The following is a 7,881-nucleotide window of genomic DNA, read 5'->3' as shown; positions in this document are numbered from 1 at the left end:
AATGAATTAAGAGTGAAAATAAATAAATAAAAGACTAAGGATATAGGAATCTACTCATAGTAATCACAATATTAATTTACTTATTCAATGTATATCTCAATTGGAATCGAAGTCTTATCATATCCAATCAGGAGATAATTATGCTAAACCATTCATAAACATCAATAAAAATATGATTTCAATTGAAAGATTCTCTCATGAAATATTCGGATCTCAAATGCAAGGAATCAAAAGCATCCAATGCACCCTTTAGCATCACTAAATCAATTAATTATATAGATTAATTTGTTCTCTAATTCAAGCTAAACAATTGTTAAATCAAATCATTCATTGTACCTAAAGTGCATAACAAATCCAAACTTGAATAACTCAAAGACTTAAATTAAATTTAAACAAAATCAATCTAATATCATCATTCAAATTAATTTCATTGAATCCAACAAACTAAGTATTGAAATTAACTACAAGCTTCATGCCTTAGCCTTAGCTAAGACATTAACCAACCATATACATGATTCAACTAAAACTCAAACAGAAAAACATAAAGACTAACTATAAATGAAGGATTGAAGGGGAGGGAGGACTCCTTAAAGCTCCACAACTCCTAGATCTACTCATCCTACCTCAATTCGTGCTTAGAAGAACTCCAAACATCCCTTTATATAGGCTTTGATCGGACCGACTTCAAAACTGCCTCAAATTTATGTACCTATCACAGCTTCGATGGTATCGAAGTCTCATTGAAGAGTCCAAGTGACATTATGAAACTGTCCAACAACAAACTTTCGAAATCATAAATTTTCCTGATGGCATCAAGCCTCCTTTAATGACATCGAACACACCTTTGATGGGATTGAAGGGTGCTCCAATATGTCGAGCAAGAAAAGCATATTTTAAAAAAAAAAAAATGTAATGGGATCAAACTACCTTCGATGTCATCGAACACTTGCTTCAATGGCATCGAATAGTCGAATTTAACACTTTCGATTTTCTGCACTTTGCAACTTCGATTTTCTTCATTCTTCACTTAGTTTCATTGGATCTTGAACTCTTGAATTCTTCAATATTGAATCCATACATCCACTCCTCATATTGGTAATACTTTGAGGATCAAATCATCTCTTTAAGCATCCCTTTCTCCTTACCTCTCAAAATCACATAATAAGAGAAAACATGTGTAATTAGATCGATTAAGCACATTCATCTTCACAAAGTTAATGCATAACAAGGGAAAAATATGTAATATTTCACACACAACATATTATAAAACTATCCTTTGGGAATATGACACTTGAGTTGAATGTGTTCAACATGTGCAAACAATAGGAGGATAATGATGATGTTCACGAGATTAACTGATAAACTCATTCGTGGAAGATAAGTCACTTTTGACTTTATACTCCGAAACATTAGAGATGTGCTTGGCCCACTCCACTGATTTATATGATGACCGAATTAGGAAGATGAATGCCTTACTTGATGCTACGTCAGTACTTCTGGACCTGAGCAGGCCCAGGAAGTCAAACGGGCCAAAAGTTTATCAAAGGGCCTTCAATGTACAATTTTATGGTTACAACTTTATTTGGTGTGGGGCTCACCATATTGAGAACTTGTGTACGTGTTACATGCTTATGCTTTCTTATAATCCTTGGGCTTAATCAGGTGCATTCTTTGGGTCACTTTTAGTGATCTTATGAGGACCCCATCTTAAGATCAGAATTTTGGGACATCTAGTGAGCCCAGATTGGGCAGGACATCCCAACTTGGCCCAACCATACATTGGGCCGACTTCCACCATTTTGATGGACTTGTGGGCTGAGGTAAGGATAGTATTTGGCCCTCGGTTGCCTACTTAAATTACTAATTATTGGGCTGATGTAGTGGGGCCCATTTCATCCAAACTTAAACCTTTTTTGGGGTCATATATTGTGTACGCCGGCTGCCCACCAAGTCCAACTTAATGCATGGATTCTATGGCCATGGGGAATTGGGCCTTGGGCCTTAATTCTCCTCTTAGAGCCATGTTGTTAAAAGTGGTATTATATCTTTTTATGGCCTATTATGAGGAATATATGTATGTGGTTACTTTTATTTTTATCTTAAATGTAGGCCTTGGGCTTTTATCCATATAGTTCATGGTAGATATGCCTTTTGTGATAAGTGCCTTTTTATTCTCAGATTTACTTGTTGTGATCTTGGGTATGCTCGTATTAGAAATGGTTATATTGTTATGGAAATCCTCCTTGTAGGATCCCAGGATCGGAACCTGCTTCAGGAGCCGAGAATGGGGTACTACGGAGGCTGTGCATGATCAATCCCCTAAGGACCCTGCATGGATGGGTGGTGGGACATTCAACACATCGAGGTGGGCCACGAAGCAGGCTAGATGCCCCAACCTGGGTGTCCCTGCCCAGCAGACCACTTCCAGCCATACCACGGGCAACTCAAATGTATTTTGGATCTGAAATTTTACAAAGTGATACTTCCATAGGTGGTCCACACCCCCACAAAATTTTCAAAATTTTGGACACTTATAAATATTCTAATTTATTTAAATGAAACAAACTGTCCAGAAAATTGGACTGACATGGATGACCCAACGTGGTGGGCTAGTCCGGCCCTTGCCACGGTGTACACATAGTTCCATGGGCCCTGATATTTGGTACTTTGCTCCTAGCATTGTTGGAACATTTCTACACAAAATTTAAGAATTTTTATACTTTTATTAATATTTTAATCTTTTTAAAGAAATCAATCTGTCCTAAAAATCGGACTGATCTCGACACCATATCGTAATGGGCCGGTCCAGCCACCACCATGGCATCTAGCCTGCTTCGTGGGCCCACCTCGATGTGTTGAATGTCCCACCACCCATCCATGTAGGGTCCTTAGGGGATTGATCATACTTGCCCCCTTTTTATTCAATTAGAACACATTAGGTGGATTTTTGGGCCATATACCCCAGGCCCATAGGACTGCCTACACATGGGACATCCCTGCCTTAGGCTACTGCTGGGGTTGCATTCTAACAGTCTGGCCCATTTCATATATGTATTGTATATCCTCTCTCATCTGGTGGGGCCCACAGTGATGTGTGTGAGCCATCCAAAATTAATTATACTAAGAAATACTTCTAATGCTGAACTCCAACCAACCCAGAAATTTGGGTGGGCTGGAATTTGGCATTGAGCCCAATAACTGTTGCCTATAGAAGTTCTTTGGGGCAATATAGCCCACTAGATTTGAGGAGGATTTATGTCAGTATCTTATCATCTTAATTTTATTTTTTGGGCTTAATTAGTGTATGATTAAAGGCCCATCCCAAATAGGATTCTTCTTGGGCTAGTCTCTTAGTTAAGTAAGGGCCTTATAGCCTTGGTTGGTGGAACTTTTGATAGGCTCATTGAACCCTTGGGTCCTATATTTACCATGTCATTGTAATGGGCCTTATGGGCTAAATACTCAAGTAGTTGGGCCCTTGTTTGCCCACTATAATAAATCCATACTTGGGCCGAGATGTGAGGCCCAACTTACATGTGTTAAAAATTTAAGAATTTCCCATATGTTGGGATAATGGGCTGCCCATTAGGCCTACTACAATGAATGAACCTATGACCCTTATGGTTGGGCCCTAACCTTGCTTAAGGGCCCACCAGGTTGCCTTTGTTTTTAGGCTTAGTGTATGGCCCACTAGGCCATGGGTTGATTGTGCCTTGGACCTTTCTTTACATATATAGTAGGCTACCTTTTGGGACCCAATTGAGGTTGGATGTCCTCCTTGGTGGCCCTCAGGTAGGCCCATAGAGGCCCTTATAGGTGGTTAAAGGCCCACCTTGGGCCTGGGCTAAGACTGTTCCTCCTTAGGATTTTGACTCTCTTAGTTTGTGGGTCATCCCAAAGTACCGGGCTCCCACTAGAGGACTTCTCTTCTTCTTAGAATACTGTCGATGTGCCTAGATCTTGACCCTCCTTAGGACAAACAATTTCATATTCCTCAGGTAGCACACTTACATCGTTGCGACCCATATGCATCATCTGTATGAATTGATTGCATTGTATAGTGGTCATTCAGGGATGGAGTTTCTCCCCTTTTGCACATTGAGTGCCTGAAACTTATGCATGATCTGTGTGTGCGACTCATGCATTGGCATCGCATTTCATGGAGATACCGCCCTTGCTTCATCAGGGCCTTGCCTCCACAGGGACATTTGTGGATGGCCGCATGTGTGGACACCAGAAATATTACTTGAGCATACTGGGTGCGTAAGATGCCCATGGGTGAGATTCCCAAAACTTCCATGGTACCAAGGATCTGCTCCAACGTCGTGACCGGGTGGAATATATGAGCGCACGAGGGCCTTATACCGTTAGGCCGCGACTCCCACTGTCGTGTAGTCGGTTGGATAGGGGTGTGGCCTTACTCGCCTGATATAAGGAGGCATTGCTAGGCTGAGTCTGACCAGCTCGTAAATGGGTACACTACCATCAGGCCTTGCTGGTGATTGGTTATCCACAAGCGGCTAGTGAGGTCTCTTACGCTCGTTTGACTGTGTGGGTTCTGTAGAGCGGCAGTCATTCTGCAGTGTAATGGACCCCTGTGATTTCCTTATAATTGAAAACGTACTTGACTTATGGTTTGGATATGAGCACCGACATTACTTACATCGCATTAGCATTGGCTGTACAAGCCCCCCTTTCATACATTGCCTTGGTATGGCATTCATTACTTATTGCATCGCATTCATGGTAAGCCTTGGTAAGACTAGTGATATGTTCATTGATTATGCTTCTCTCCTTATACCTCCTACTATTCTTCGTGCACCATTGTCACACACTTACACCACCCTCTAAGCTTCTATAAGCTTATGCACGATTGATGCGTGCGGGAGACTCTAGGTAGGCGCCAAAGTAGCAGAGCGTGGATTAGAGCTGAGCTTGAGGACCCAGGATTGCATCCTTCCTTTCTTTCTTCTATTATCTTATGTATGTCCTTTTGGACCTCATGTAAGCTTGTAAAAGTTCAAATTCTTAGTGGATTTTACGATGTGTGCCTTTGTTATTCTCGGATGTACTTGTTGTGATCTTGGGTATGCTCGTATTGGAAATGGTTATATTGTTATGGAAATCCTCCTTGTAGGATCCCAGGATCGGAACCTGCTTCAGGAGCCGAGAATGGGGTACTACGGAGGCTGTCGTGGAAGATAAGTCACTTTTGACTTTATACTCCGAAACATTAGAGATGTGCTTGGCCCACTCCACTGATTTATATGATGACCGAATTAGGAAGATGAATGCCTTACTTGATGCTACGTCAGTACTTAAAACTAACCGGCAGAGGCCTAAATTTGAAAAATTACCTCAAACTGACTCAAAACCTCTACCGTCCAATGTCAAGGCACTAAATCTTAACCTAAAATATTTTTCTACGGTCAAGATGATACATATCTAGTGGTGATTTCTTCCCACTTAGATGAGGAACAAGAGAGTATGCTAATTTTTACTCTCAAAGAACATAAAAGAGCCCTTGGATGGACGATCGAGGGCCTCTAGGTAATCAATCCTTTGATTTTTACACACCGCATTCACCTAAAAGATGATGTAAAAATGTCTAGATAACAACAATGTCGTTTAAATCCAAATATGAAGGAAGTGGTTAAAGTTGAGATGTTAAAGCTATTAGATATGGGTGTCATATACCCTATATTCGATAACCAATGGGTGAGTCTAACTCAAGTGGTACCCAAAAAGTTTGGGATTACTATCGTAGCCAATGCAGATAATGAACTCATGTCAACCAGAGTAACTACTGGTTGGAGAATGTGCATTGACTACCAAAAATTGAATATCGTCACGAGGAAGGACCATTTTCCTTTACCTTTTATTGATCAAATATTAGAAAAGTTAGTGGGTCATTCCTATTACTGCTTTCTGTTCACAACCCCAAGTGTAGGGTCACGATGTAGTAATAATCTTGGTGAGACCGAGGTTAAATCCACATGGACTAATCTCGTGTGTATTCTGAAAGAAACTAAGAGTAGAACCAGAAGAAGATGTAAATCTAAATCAGAAATTAAAGGGAGTAATTATAAAGTGTGTAATTAGAAACTTAAGGAACTCAAAGGTGGGAACTAGGGTTTCCAAGGATCCACTTGTAGGAATCAGGGAGATCTATTACTTGATTCAAGGACACAATTGGAATCGGAGTCTTATCTTATCCAGTTGGAAGATATCTCAATAAAACCAAATCTGAACTTCCTTTGACTAATTCTCAATGGATGAGAGTTGTGAGGATTGAAAGTGATTCCATCACAAAACCATGTCTAAGAGACGAGGGCTCATAATAGGATATACCGATCCCACAACCAAGCATAGGAGGATTGTGAAGGTTAGAAAGGATTCAATTACTCAACCATGCCCAAGGGACAACAGGATTTCCTAATTTCACAATCTCAAAGCATGAAAAGAAAATACTCAAAACTATTGCAGATCTATTGTAATTTGAGTCACAACAAACCACTAAAAACTCAAAGGATTTCTTACATATCAAACTAGAATCAAAGTAAATTCAATATAAACATGAATCAAAGCAATAGAAACATCCCATCAAGTTACAAGCTTTACCTCTTAGCCTTAGCTAAGAGGTTTAGTCAACCATAGACATGATTGAAACAAAGTCTCTTAAATAAAACATTAAAACAACTAAGGAAGAAGAAGAAAAACTCTTGGCGACGACTTCTCCACCCTTTTGATCTACTCCTCAAACCCTAGAAGATGCCTAGGAATATCCTAGGGACTCCTATTTATAGTTGTGCAACTTCAACTTTCACACTGAGTTGGAAAAATCAGGAAACTACCTCAAATTTACGCAATCCGTACAGAATTTGCGTAACCTTAAACTGGCCGAGGACAGCCTTCGACTGGTTGAAGGTCACCTTCAACTGGTCGAGGGTTACCTTTGACTGGTCAAGGATGAAAAGAATTTAAAGGATTTTGATCGCTAAAGTTTGAGTCGAAGTTCCTTCAACTAGTTGAGGAAGAGCTTAAACTGGTCAAAGAAGGCTTAGACTAGTCGAAGCAGACATATTTTTAGGGTTCTTTTTCTTCACTTCAAGTCTTTCGATTCTCTTGATTCCTCACTTGGTTTTCTTAGATCTTTGATATGTAATTTATTCATTCTTAGTCTCATAAGATCCATCATTGGCTTTAGTGAGTCTTAAACGTTAAATCCATGCTTCTAACATCCTTTCAATCCAAGCTCTTAAATTCACCTTGCAAAAAAAAAAAACATGATTAAAATAGAACATTACGCATTATTATGTTCATAAAACTGAGTAATAAATGGGGATAATATGCAATAATTGACAATAACATCTTGAATTTTCATAGCCAGAGTTTATACTCATGCCCGAGAAAATCGGGTGTTAATAATGTATAAACTTAGATGCTTTAAAAATCGCACCATATTTTTTTTCCATTTAGATCACATCCAGTTACATTCATGAAGGTAGCCACTCATGAGAATAAAATTGACTGTATTGATTATTTCATCAGAGTAAAATAATCCAGTAAATAATCAAATGCCTTCTTAAGAGGAGCTTAATTACAATGTCTAAGTTCGCAACGGAAGTATAAAACTAAATTATAAAACTATCTTCTTATTCTTTCAGTATAGTCTTCCATAGGGAGATTATTCTCTAGGTCCTTAATCTGTACGATTGGAGAGGGTCAACGCCCTACTTATAGTTGTGAGACCCGTATCCTAGCTCGTACCATTCCGTATGCCTCTGTGGTCCTCCCAGTCGAATTCCAGCGACCCGCGATCTGTTATCGACGTTTGCGTGCGATCTTGAGTCATGTCTTGTATATCAGAGTCAGCTCGAT

The sequence above is a fragment of the Magnolia sinica genome, chromosome 8 (assembly GCF_029962835.1).
Source record: "Magnolia sinica isolate HGM2019 chromosome 8, MsV1, whole genome shotgun sequence".
NCBI lineage: Eukaryota > Viridiplantae > Streptophyta > Magnoliopsida > Magnoliales > Magnoliaceae > Magnolia > Magnolia sinica.
This window is presented reverse-complemented; position numbering follows the sequence as displayed.